We start from the raw sequence: 12455 nt of genomic DNA on the forward strand, positions 1-12455 counted from the left end.
ACATAATATATATTCATATCGAGTATACATAGACTCTTCATATAGGAAAGTTACATAGCCTTCTACTTTTATTGCACATATAAGAGAATATGGAATAAAGTCTCAATGATTGTCTTATCTCATACCATCTAAACGAATATCACAATGTGGGCATAGCCTTTACATCAATTCAACAAGACCATGTGTAGGTCGTACAAAAGTACAATATTCAAATAACAAGGAAGGGAATACTAGAGTCTATAAGCTCATAACAAAATCCAAAGCTAGAGGATGACATTGCCCTCGAGAGTTGAGGACCTACCCTACTTGGATGATAGGAAGAATCCAAGCCTTCAACAATGATGACTCCCAAAACTCTTCAATGACCGAAACATAAAATGTTTGGAGAAAAGGGAAGAAAATGGGGTTAGTACTCCACATGTACTAAGTATGAGATCTTATGCACATACACAAGCAAAACATACAAAAAGGGGCTTTTAGTTAATTCATGCCATTTTACTCCTTTAAGAACTTATGCACAACTAATAGTTAAGGAAGTCAAATGTATATCAAGACTTTTGAACCCATAATATCGTATACTCTATCACCAAGTAATATCATCACAAGCATGAATAAAAGTAATCACATAAATAGCAAAGTAAGGTAACAAATCATAAATTCCCATAGGGTCCACAAGTGCAATGGCCAAGTAAAGCCCCATAACCTTACTTAATCAACTCACCCAACAAGAACTATAATTAGTATCATTCTTCACACAATATAACCTCTTAGATTCATAATTCATATCTTTAGTAATCAAAACCATTAAAGATCTTTTGCACGTTCATAAGAATCATAATCGTCCTATAAAAACATTTACATTTAACACCATCCATATACATAATATTAACTTCCCAAAGCTCCCATCAAGGCAAACTAGTGCAAGGCATAGGTAGAGTCTCATACCCCTACCTAGGCTAAGTCAGACCCCTCAAGTCACTTTAGTTAGTCTATACTTCATTGTTTCATTTTAGTTTAGGGAACACTCGCTTTAACCAACATAGACCACATGAGCTAAATGTGGAATACGGTGTCATAAGACCTTACACCGATGGAAGGTGGTCTACCGGCCAAGGTAAAACCTAATATAAACATAGATTTCTAGGTGGATCCACAAGCTAGTATCCTATGGTGGCAACATAGTTTATGAAGCTTGGGGGACCATGGAAATATCAACTCTACACCCTATATTGGGTCATAAGTCTATCCACCCCGTGAAGACTGTAGTGAACCCTACCTTCCCTACTTGGGAAAGTGTCACTCCCTCACCTACAAGATCACTCGGTGCTAAGCTAGGTCCCTTTATTGAAATGTCTTTGAGTGTTTATTAACAACATAACTTAGTTTGAATCGTAGGGTCTACCCCTTGTATAATCATCATCATCAATATATCAATTAGAATTGTATGAATATAAGTCCTTTCATCACAATTCATATAAGTGAGGTTAACACTTTAGCATTTCATAACATATTACGACAAATTGATAGTTTTCACCATCCTTATACCACATACACCTTAATCAACCTCACAACATAGTCAAGACATTTCAATTCAACATATACCACCCTATAATCCTAGTACAAGGCATACTCCAAATGTAATATCATGACTTAACAACAATTAATCACAATTGGAAGTAAAGATAGAGATTCTAAGACTTACCAAGTCTTCCTCATAGTCTATCATCAAGGTCTTACCATCAACCCATAACTCAACCCAACTTGGGGGAGTAACACCATCACACCATGATAACCAATAAGATAACAAGGCCAATTACATCTCTATAATGCAAGTCATCTTTAGATCACACCGTGAGACAAGGTACATAAGCTAATTTCACATTATAATTCATAACGTAAATCACATCTCAAGAACTAGCATGATAGGCCTATAGTTCATCTTAATTTAATCATAATAGCACTATAGGATAGTAATCCGATCAACAACCAACTCAACTGAATGATCACAATACAATATAGGTCAAGATCATTATCTAGGGTTAAGAATAGAGGATCATATTCTTCAATTTAGACCAAACCATCAACAATTACCATAAACAAGTTAAATTACATGTAAATCTACTCAATATAACCCTAAGAATTCATTAGTAACTCAATTCATAACTTCAATTTTGTAATTGAATGAAACCCATAAGAAACTTAACTTTTTGAAATCTCTTTTGAAGGAACCCTTTGAGGAAAGGATCTCAAAGGTAAATAGAACCCATACCTTAATGTTTCTCAACAATTTTATGAAGAATCCACCCTTTTACAGCCCCCAATTCACCTTCCAAGCTAAGCTTCTATGGAGTCATCCAATTAGAGAGAGAAAGAAGAGAGAAGGAAGAGATTTTATTTTGAGAGTTATCTTTAGGTTAATGAGGGTTGAGGGTATTTATAGTGGGACTAAATCAACTTAATTAGTCTTCCTTTAATACCCAATAACCCCTAAACCACTTAATTAATTAAATGAACTTAATTTAAAACGTGCAGGAATTTGCAGACCCCATCGATGAGACCTCGATCGCCGGACCATAGTTCACGGACGGTCCGTGCTGCACATCCGTAAGTCCGGTCAGAGACTGGTGCAGGCAAGGATTTTCTTCAATTTTCTAAGTGTGGGACGATGGTGGCATCGACACCCCGTCGATCCACACACGGACCGTAGCCTGCACCTCCGCATTCTGTCGATGATCGCAAAAACTGTGCAGGTGAAGGGACCTTCTCCACCAGCCTAAGTGTGGGACGACAGTAGCATCGACGCCCCTTCGATCCACAGGCCGTCGTCTGTCCCGCCGATGCACACTGCCAGGCAGTGCTGCATCAAACTGCAGGGGTCCTCCTCAAGGGCCCTTGGTTAGACCTAGGAGAGTCGTACTCAGACATTTCAACCATGAAACATCTCAAACATATATTATCTACCTTTCCACCAACATCCGTACAATTTTGACTCCTAAAACTTAGTCAAGTAGGCTAAGACATACTATCATCCCTTTGAACCAACTTCCCGGACGTTTTGGTTCTTAAATCTCCTAATGACCTATATTTATTAAAATGGACTTAGAAACAGTGTTTAGACTTTATGACACCTATGTTAGGATTTACAGTGAGTCTTGGATTTTCAAGGTGTTACATTATCCCCCTCTAGGAACATTCGTCCCTGAATGACACGAAAATTCTTTTGAAGGAAAGAATAGACCCAAGACTAGCAGCCCAACAAAACAACAATATCAAATCTACATAAATCATGTCATTTCAACAAGGCAAATATCAAAACTCATATTACTACACATAAGGCTCAAAACATTCATCATGAGGCATTTCCCTCTCACAACACTTATGGGCTCAACATACATTACATGAGTCAATCAGCACAAAATTCAACTTAACAATATGCTACCTATCATTTCATGAAGAATCACCATATTAAAATACACAACATAACTCAAAACAAGCAAAAAGCAAAATTTCAAGTTTTTAATAGCAACACTACAGTAACTTCACTGTAAGTTCTTTCAAAAATGCCTAATGTGGAAAACTTCACCCAAAAATCAAGAAACCACATATCCTTGTCATAATTATATAATTAAAAAGAATGGCTAAACTTAAATCTCAAAAAGATGAGGATAACAGGACTTCATATCGGCCTCGGCCTCCCATGTAGCACCCTCAACTAATTGATTTCTCCGTAACACTTTTTAGATACAACCTCTTTATCCTAAACTTCTTGACTTGCCTATCAAGAATTTGAACCAGAACTTCCTCATAAGAGAGGTTATCCTTGACACCAAGACCCTTAATAGGAAGAATGGACTCGGGATTACCAATACACTTCTTCAACATATAGACATGGAAAACTAGATGAACCGAAGCCAATTCACTAGGAAGTTTCAATTCATAGGCAACCTAACCAACCCTTTGCAAGATTTCATAGGGACCCACATAACGAGGACTCAACTTCCCTTTCTTTCCAAATCTAACCACCCCTTTCATTGGTGAAATTTTCAAATACACCTTATCACCTTCTTCAAACTCCAAATCCCTTTTCCTATGATCGGCATAAGACTTTTGCCGACTATAGGCCGTTTGCAACGGGTTCCTTATTATATGAACCTTTTCCAAAGTCTTATAAATAAACTCGGGACCAAGAAGTGATGGATCACCCACTTCAAACCATCCAAAAGGATACCTACACCTCCTACCATACAAGGCTTTATAGGAAACCATGGAAATGGATGAATGAAAACTATTATTATAGGCAAACTCCACCAAAGGTAAATGTTTATCCCAATTCCCTTTAAAATCAATAATGCACACCCTAAGCATATCTTCAAGGGTTTGTATAGTACGCTCCGCTTGACCATCCATTTGGGGATGAAAAGTGGTGCTCAACTTCATCGTAGTACCCAACCCTTTTTGAAATGACCTCTAAAATCTAGATGTGAATTGTGCGCCCCGATCCGGTACGATGGATAACGGAATGCCATGAAGACACAATATCTCATCTAGGAAGATCCTTGCATAATATTCCACCAAATATGTAGACTTGACGGGAATAAAGCGAGCGGATTTAGTCAATCGATCCACAACCACCCATATGGAATCATATGACTTTTGAGTCCGAGGTAGACCTACTACAAAGTCCATATTGATGTATTCCCACTTCCAAGTAGGAATTCGGATCTCTTGTAGTAAGCCACCCGACTTTTGGTGTTCGACCTTTACATGTTGGTGATTCGGACATAGCGGAATTTGTCGCTAAATGTTCGAATCACCAACATGTAAAGGTCGAACACCAAAATGACTAAGAGTCATGATGAACTATGGCCCCCGCTCTGGAGAACTCTCCAACCTCACCCCCAACCTAGCCTACATATGTACTTCCCTTGCTAAGTCCTTTTTGGCTTCATCAAGATGAGATACACTACCCATAGTCATCCGACTTAGGGCATCCACAACTACATTAGCCTTGCTGGGGTGATAAAGGACACTCATATCATAATTTTTCATCAACTCAAGCCACTTTCTAGGTTGGATATTCAAATCCTTTTGGGTGAACACATATTGGAGACTCTTATGATCGGTAAAAACATCAACATGAACCCCATACAAGTAATGCCTCCAAAATTTTCAAAGCAAACAACATGACCGCTAATTCAAGGTCATGAGTGGGGTAATTTCTCTCATGTACCTTTAGTTTCCTAGAGGCATAAGCTATCACCTTCCCGTGTTGCATAAGCACACACCCCAAACCTACTCGAGATGCGTCACAATATACTACAAAACCCTTTGTATCCTCTGGTAAGTTCAACATAGAGCGGAAATAAGCCTATCTTTCAACAATTGGAAGCTCTTCTCACATGCCTCTGACCACTCAAACTTTTCTCTTTTGGGTCAAAGTAGTCAAAGGAGACGCAATGGACACGAAACCATCCACGAACCTCCGATAGTAACCCTCTAAACCCAGAAACTCCTAATGTCAGACAGAGTTAATGGTTTAGGCAAATTTTTCACCGCTTTCATTTTACTTGGGTCTAATTCAACTCCCTCACTAGAAATGATGTGCCCAAGAAAAGTCACCGATCTCAACCAAAACTCACACTTACTATATTTGGCATACAATTGATGTTCTTTAAGGGTTTGCAATACTACCCTCAAATGACCCATATGATCATCCTCATTCTTTGAATATACCAAGATATTGTCAATGAAGACAATGACAAACGAATCTAGGTAATTTTGAAATACTCTATTCATTAGGTCCATAAATGCCGCCGGAGCATTAGTGAGACCAAAAGACATGACCAAGAACTTATAATGCCCATACCTAGTACGAAAGGTCGTCTTTGGTATATCCTCCCTCTCACTCTAAGTTGATGATACCCCGACCTCAAGTCTATCTTTGAAAAGTAACTCGCCCCTTGGAGTTGGTCAAAAATAAGTCATCAATCCAAGGGAGAGGGTATTTATTTTTAATGGTGACCTTGTTGAGTTGATAGTAATCAATAATATTCTCAAAGACTCATCCTTATTTTTGAAAAATAACACCGGAGCACCCCATGGAGATATACCAGGCCTTATAAAGCCTTTGTCAAGCAAATCTTTGAGTTGAGATTCAACTCCTTCAATTCGGTCGGAGCCATTCGATATGGAGGGATTGAAATGGGATTTGTTTCTGGTAGCAAATCTATACCAAAATCAATTTCCCATTTGGGAGGAATACCGGAAGGTCATTAGGAAACACCTCCAGAAATTCACTCACTACGGGGACCTACTCAATAGGAGGAATTTCGGAATCCAAATCTTGGACTCTTACTATGTGATGGAGACAACCCTTTGAGATCATTTTACATGCTTTTAGAGAAGATATGATGCGACCTCTAGGAATAGAATCCCCCCCTCTTCCACACAACAACATGTTCATTTGGGAAGTTAAACCTCACCACTCTTGTCCTACAATCAATGGATACAAAACATGCATGTAACCAATCCATACCCAATATAATATCAAAATCAAGCATATCGAGTTCTACTAGATCAACATAAGAAACTCTATTGGTCAATGAAATAGGACAGTTACGATAGACTCTTTTAGCAACAACCGACTCTCCCACCGGAGTAGACACTAGAAAATGCTCATGCAAAATATCGGTTAAAGCATCAATTTTTTAAGCTACTATAGGTGTAACAAAGGAAAAAGTAGCACCCGGATCAAGTAAAGCATACACATCAAGAGTAAAAATTTTTAACATGCCGGTCACCACGTCGGGAGAGATCTCTTGCTCACCCATAGAACGAAGAGCATAGAAGCGGTTCTTCTTTGGATCATCACTAGAACCACTTGGCTATCCAACCTTATCTTGCCCCTTAGCATTAGGACAGTCTCTAACCTTGTTTCCGACCTTTACACAACCAAAGCATTTGTCCGACCCAAGGAGGCAAGAACCAAAATGCTTTCCATATTCATTATAAGATGGTTTATCAATAGACGAACTCTCATTCTTCCCCTTTTGGACTTTTGGCCTAGGGGACTTTTCATCACTTCCTTAGGATTTTTGGATGGAACTTGATTTGAGAATCTCTTCTTGAATCTAGGCTTGTCTTGAATCTCAAGCCTATTCTTTATTGCTCCACCCTCAAAGGACCTTGCCCTCTTTGTATCCCAATCCCATACCCCTACCTAGGCTAAAATAAACCCCTTAGGTAATATTAGTTAGAGTTCAATTCTTTAGTTCATTTTACCTTTTGGGAACATCTTGCCGTAATCGACATAGACCACATGACCTAATGTGGAATCCGGTGTCATGGAACCCTACACAGAAAGAAGGAGAACTACTTGCCAAGGTAGTACCACAACATAAACATAGCAAATACGTGGATTTACTAGCTAGTATTCCTATGGGGGCGACATAGTTCAAGAACTAGGAGATATAGTTGGGACCCTCTTTATGGTATATGCATTATAGTCTCCAATATCAAGAGTACATTAGTGATCCTACCTTTTATATGTGGGAAGGTTCACTCGTCGCTCTAGTTCACTTGGTGCTAAGCTAGAGTCCCTTTTTGAAATGTCTGTAATGTCTTTAATATTCATCATAGCATATTGTGGGTCATAGGGTCTAATCCTTGTATAAACATCATCATCATCATAGCTCAATAAGAATTGCATGATTATTTTCCTTTCATTACAATTCATATAGGTGAGATTAGCACATTAACATTTTCATATCATGAACATTTACATCTTAAGCCAACACCTCACAAATCATCGTCAATACATTTCAATTAAATATCATACCACCCTATAAATCTTAATACAAGGCATACTTTAATACAACATCATGACTTAATCACAATTAACATAATTTTAAGTAAAGGTTAGGGATCACAGGACTTACCAAGTCTCCTTTATAATCCATCATCAAGGTCTTACCATAAACCCTTAAATCAACCCACTTAGGATATAACATCATCATAATTCAATGACCAACATGGTAACAAGGCTAAAAGAATCACTAAATCACAATTTAATACTAGTTCATAGCTTAAGACAAGATACTTAGGTCAATTCATAACATACTTCATAACCTACATCAACTTCTCAAGAACTAGAATTATAGGACTATAATTCATACTAATTAGTCATAATTTATACAAAAAGATCATCTAATAATAATTCAACCAATAACCAATTTAATTGAACCAATACAACATAATTCATATCAAGATCACAACCTAGGTTTAAGGAGTACAGGTCATCTTCTATAAACTAGATCAAACCATCAAGATATATCATAATCAAGTTAGAATACATGTTAATATATTTATAATATCCAAAATAAATCATAAAAAATTCAATTCATAACATCAATTTCGAGATTGGAGGAAACCCACTTGAAAACTCAATTTTTGAGATCAATTTGATGGAACCCTTTGAGGAAAGAGGTCTCAAAGGTGAAATCAAATACCTTATTAATTGATGAATATTGATGGTGAAACTTGACTCTTTGACTCTTTGAATCCCTGAAACCCTCCCCTAGCTTGGTATTCAATGGTGTACTTCACTAGAGAGAGAAAGAAGAGAGAAGGAAGAGAGTTTAGGTTCGTGAGTTATGAGAGTTTTAGATTATTATAATGGGGTTTGGGTCTTTATATGGGGTGTTAATTAAATTAATTAGACTTCCATTAACCCCTAAATAAAGATCTAATACCTTAATTAATTAATTGGAACTAACTTAAAACTTGCAGCAAATTAGACCCCCCACCAGACGAGACCCCGATAGATGGTCTCTGTGAGACAACGACCACAGGCCCCTCTGTCCTGTTGGTCCATCGTTTTGGTCAGAGAATGGTCCAACAATATTGGGGAAAATTTCTAAGTGATCATCAACAAGGAATCGACGGCCCCATCGATTAACATACGGATCGTCGACTGCAAGTCGTTGGTCACACTGCCTTGGCAGTTCTTTGACCCCAAACATGAGGGTCCTCCTCAAGGCCCTTGGTTTGTCCTTGGGGAGTCGTTCTAGGAAGTTTCAAATATGAATAAACTCTAATACATGTTATACACCCTTCCACCAAATTTCATGAATTTCCGACTCTTAAAAGCTAGTCAAATAGGCTAAGACATGCTAGCACCTCATTGAACTAGTTTCTGGACGTCATGGACGTTCTTGGACGTTTTGGTTTCTAGACTTCCTAAATGACTTATATTCATTAAAATGGACCTTAAAACAGTGTCTACACCTTATGACACTTATGTTAGGCACTAGAATACATCTTGGATTTTCGAAGCGTTACAATACCACTGTGTGGATTAATTAAATATGTGTCAACATATGTACTTAAATTTAAAATATATGGTGAAAAATATTGTTTTTTTTTTGTATCTTGTAATTATTTTCGAATTTTTTCTTTATAAAATATGTTTTTAACAGTGTTCTCATTAGACCATTCTTGAAATGTCATCCGTGGCAACTTCTTTCATAAATTACATCAACCACCTTCATTAATTACAAGTCTTCAAATTTTATCCTTTTTTCAAAAAAATTGAGTACTTTCAACTTTTCATTTTCTTCAGAAGTGCCTCTTCGATTAATTATATTGAAATTATATTATTATATTTATAAGAAGAACACAACTTAGGTCTTTTAATATAACTTTCTCCAAGATGGGAGGAAGAATAAGAAATCTTTAAAAATGACAATGAGGGAAAAAAACTACATTGAATCCCTTCGGAGGGAAATAGTTGTTGTTATCGTTGAAAGGGTCGCTTCCTACTCCCTCAAAGATTTAATGAGGTTTAAACTAAGGTATGTATGCGTTAATTGGGTTCCTCGGGGTAAATGCATTAAAAAGGGACAAATTTTAGCGGATGGTGCTGCTACGGTTGGTGGCGAACTTGCTTTGGGGAAAAACGTATTAGTAGCTTATATGCCGTGGGAGGGTTATCCTGAGCAATTGCAATAATCGGGTTCATTGATACTCCTGGTATAGTAGATGCTATCACACATACAATCATACTCAATTCGATGGAATTGTTTTCGTTCTTTAATTTTATTTCCTGACCATTTGATTTGATTTCTCAGTTCCACGCTCCTAAATGAAGTCGCTAATGAACCTTCTGTATATTGGAAGGTAAATTTGCGCAGCATTGCAATGTTTAAATGGTCGTCTTCAATTTATCAAAGATGCACTTCTTTCATGGAAAAATGCAGCGAATTGGTGAATTTAGAAGCTTTATATAGAAAAGGCTTGGTAATTTTAATGCTTTACGCATGTATTCACATTTTTATCAATGTATTTTGCATTTTAAATGTGTTATTTCTTCTTTAGTATGATTTTTTCAAGCGTAGCGATTCAAATGGATTGGGAATGCTTAAGCGAGCAACATACGTTGGCCACCTTTGTGCAGGATATGTGCATGCCATAATTTCAATTTACAAAGGTGGTGAATACATGAGAGAAGACACAAGTTTCATTGCCAACATGAGTATTCCATGGCTCAGAAGATGTCGATAGTATTTCTGGTGTAATTTACATGGAGAGTTTCCAGAGGAACCTCATAAGATTTGAGAAAGACGAATTTGTTGCACTGCTCATCAATTCTCTTATGCCCGATATCGTTGTGACTTATGTCGTTGTGATTTAGAATTAGATGAAGTAGTTAAATTTATGGGGTACTTCCTAAATGAATAAAATTTGGTCGAAGTTGATATTTTTCCATTCCTAAATCACTCAATTCGTCAATTAGCCCATCCTTGATGTTTTATCTGTGTCAACATATGCAACAGACCTGCATATGTGGCAACATATAAATACCATAAAATGAATCTTTTGGGGATTAATTCAATCAAATGGTAACCTAATTCGATATTTGACACTAATATATAGTTGTTCAACATGTGTAAGTAAAAATTTATGGTCCAATGTAACTACCTTTATTCGATTCTATCAATTCTATTTAGAAAGACTATCATCCCACTCGTTCATCACACAATGACCAAGTAAATAAATATGATATTTATATAACATCCTTTTGAATCATTGTTCCAAGTGTTATACCATATTTTTATTGCTTAATTATGGTCTAAAGTAATAAAATTTGGTCCAACATGATATTTTTCCATTCCTAAATCGCTCAATTCATCGATTAGTCCCTCCTTGATGTTTCATTTGTTCCAACATATGCAACTTCTGTTGGCAAAATTGCAAAAGACCTGACATATGTGGAAACATATGAATATAATAATATTGGTCTTTTGAGGGTTTATTCAATTATATTGTCTCCTAATTCGATATGTAACACTAATATATGGTCCTACAACATGTCTAAGTAATAAATTATGGTTCAATACAACTACCTTCATTCGATTGTATCAATTGTATTTAGAAAGACTATCATCCCACTACTTCATCATGCAATGACCAAGTAAATCCATATGATAGTTATATAAAATTCTTTTAAATCATTGTTCCAAGTGTTATACCATATTTTTCATGCTTAATTATGATCTAAAGTAATAAAATTTTGTTCAACAAATCGCTTAATTCATCGATTAGTTCCTACTTTATGTTTCATCTATGCCAACATATGCAAGTTATGTTCACAAAATTGAAACAGACCTGACATATATGGAAACAACTTATAAAATGTAAGTACTTTATAAAACAGGGCAATCATAGGCGAGCTCAATCTGTAAAATAAAAAGTAAAACTGGCCCAGCAAGTTATGTTCACAAAATTGAAACAGACCTGACATATATGGAAACAACTTATAAAATGTAAGTACTTTATAAAACTGGGCAATCATAGGCGAGCTCAATCTGTAAAATAAAAAGTAAAACTGGCCCAATTGACCAATTATTTCATTTTTAGAAGGTGTATATCTATCTATCTGTCTATCTGTCTATCTGTCTATCTGTCTATCTGTCTATCTGTCTTTCTATCTGTCTATCTGTCTATCTGTCTATCTCTCTATCTGTCTTTCTATCTGTCTGTCTGTCTGTCTGTCTGTCTGTCTGTCTGTCTGTCTGTCTGTCTGTCTGTCTGTCTTTCTGTCTATCTATCTATCTATCTATCTATCTATCTATCTATCTATCTATCTATCTATCTATCTATCTATCTATCTATCTATCTATCTATCTATCTATCTATCTATCTATCTATCTATCTATCTATCTATCTATCTATCTATCTATCTATCTATCTATCTATCTATCTATCTATCTATCTATCTATCTATCTATCTATCTATCTATCTATCTATCTATCTATCTATCTATCTATCTATCTATCTATCTATCTATCTATCTATCTATCTATCTATCTATCTATCTATCTATCTATCTATCTATCTATCTATCTATCTATCTATCTATCTATCTATCTATCTATCTATCTATCTATCTATCNTG

Source organism: Solanum pennellii, chromosome 12 (assembly GCF_001406875.1).
Source record: "Solanum pennellii chromosome 12, SPENNV200".
NCBI classification, from domain to species: Eukaryota; Viridiplantae; Streptophyta; class Magnoliopsida; order Solanales; family Solanaceae; genus Solanum; species Solanum pennellii.